The following is a 2,267-nucleotide window of genomic DNA, read 5'->3' as shown; positions in this document are numbered from 1 at the left end:
CCCTCTCCGCCCCGCCCCCGTGCTGCGCACTTACACCCTTTCGCTTGGCCGGGTCGGAGCCGGGCCAGAGGCCGGGCAGGATAGCGGTGTCGTTTTCCACCCCGGCGAGCTGCACGCATGTATGGCTGCAGCGCGGCGCGCCGCCGCGCGGGCCCCGGACCCCGCAGGACTTCCACGTCCTTTGGCGCTCGGCCTCCGCGCCGACGAGGACGGGTCGGGGTCAACCTTGACCAGGAGGCCGACCAGGTCCGTGCCGCCATATGACTCTACATATGACCTCTGACCTCGGAGTAGGTGGAAAACAAAAGACGCCGCAAGGGTAGACGGGTAAGGGCATCCAACCCTGCGCCCGCTGTACACGGTAGAGATACACTCTCTACACCGTGCTGCCGTGGAGAAGCTTGATGTGGTGGGGTCGGGTGGGGCGCACTGCGCACGCGCACTCCCACGTGACCTCCCGCGCGACACGGCAGGTCACGCCCCGCTCACGCCCCCGCCCGGCTGCAGCGCCCGTCACGGCCGTGCCGTGACGTCGCCGACCACCGGGATTGGCGTGATGCCGTTGCCGTTGAGCGCGATTCCCTCGAGACGAGATGCGGCCGGAAGGAGCGGGCGAAGCGTATGTGTGGGCGTGTGTGCACGTGAGGCCGGGGGACGGTACAGCACGCACACCCTGTAGCGCACGACCCGCCACAGCCTCCGCCGCCCGGGATCATCGACGCCAAAGAGGAGGCGGAGGTGAGCCAGACGGACGAGGAGCCACGAGGAGCAGGCTCATCCCGTCCGCGCCGCGCGCGCAGCAGGGGGAAAATTACACCTGTTCACTGTGGCTCGAGGGCGGGGCCGGCGGGGCCGGGCCGGGCAGGGCATGTCACAACACCCGGCACACGGCCCGGCAGGGCAGGCCAGGGCCCGGGACCACTGTAGGCCCACTGCTAATGGCCACTTGTCGCCATCGACATGTCTCGGCCACGAGGCGCTCCCGGCCCGGCCCCTATATCTGCCTCCAGCACTGCCATCAGCCATTGACGCGGGGCGGGGCGCGGGGCGGGGCGCGGAAGGGGCCCAGGACTCCATGTTCCACGCACCGCACGACACGCCACCGCCGCTCGCTTCGCACCCACCGGGTCTTTGTTGGACGAGAGGAGGGGAGGGATAAAATTGGAGGAGCAAACAGCGTTTCGTTCCGAGCGGGGACGATGAGGTGTCGAAGTGAATCCCTCCAGGCTCCGCCCCAACCGTTCCGTCCGGCCAGGCGTGCCTCCCGGGGCCCGCCTCCAGGCCTTGAACCTGCTGGAGCAGCAGGTCGAGGAAGCAGGGGCCCTGGACTGGATGCGGCGGTCGCCTGCTGCAGGATACGTGCTACTTTTATTTCCTCTCCTTTTCGCACGGGGATGCGCGTGCGCGCGCCCAGGACATGAGCCCAGTGCAGAGCGGCGGCAGTTTTAAACGGGAAGACCCCCTCCTTACCTCATCGCTTCTCATCGCCTGCAGTGTCCGAGCCGAGCCGAGAGCGCTCTCCGCCCGCTCTCCGCCCTGGAGCTGGAAGAGCAGCCTGGATGCTGGAGGCGGTGCCCTTCGCTCGGCCGGCTTGCAGGAGTCGTCGTCGCACTGCTGCCCCGCCCCGCCGCCCCGCTGCTCTCCTCCTCGGCGTGGGACGCGATGCAGCGGACACGACCAGCGAGAGCAAAAAGGAGAGAACGAAAAAACAAAAAAACGACTGGTGGCCGATGCGAGTGTTTGAGTCGAGCCTCCTGTCGTATTTGGTCAAAGCGAGTTACCTCTCTCCTCTTCACCTTCTCCCCTCCTTCACCTTTCTTCGTCGTCGTGCTCACCTGCTGTTCACTTCACCGCAGCAGCAGCTCCGCTTCATCTTCGGTCCACTCCGCGGCCCGTTCACGCGGGTGTCAGTTCATTGACGCAACACCCCACCAGATGGCGCGTTGGTGGTCGCCACTTCCCCCGTGTCAGCGACACGCGAGCTTCGCGGTAGACACGTCGTTTTCGCGTCTACGACGACAACTGACGGCAAATCACGAGTGAAATGATGTAAAATATTTTTCTTGTAGTGTGATCCCACCTTTCCGGCAGAAGATACCATCTTCGTGAGTGTCAAAAATTATTATAATTTAATGATGAAATGATGAACGACGAGTGCGGTTCGCTTGCATTGTTTTATTTCCTCGCATGTTTTTCTCTCTCGAGGAATTTATCATTCGCCTGGTCTCGATTATGACGACGGTTTTCGCGTTGTCGGCGAAGGCAGC

This window comes from Frankliniella occidentalis, unplaced genomic scaffold (genome assembly GCF_000697945.3).
Source record: "Frankliniella occidentalis isolate FOCC.00 unplaced genomic scaffold, Focc_3.1 Scaffold402, whole genome shotgun sequence".
Lineage (NCBI taxonomy): Eukaryota > Metazoa > Arthropoda > Insecta > Thysanoptera > Thripidae > Frankliniella > Frankliniella occidentalis.
The sequence above is the reverse complement of the archived record's forward strand: the minus strand, read 5'-3'. Positions refer to the sequence as shown.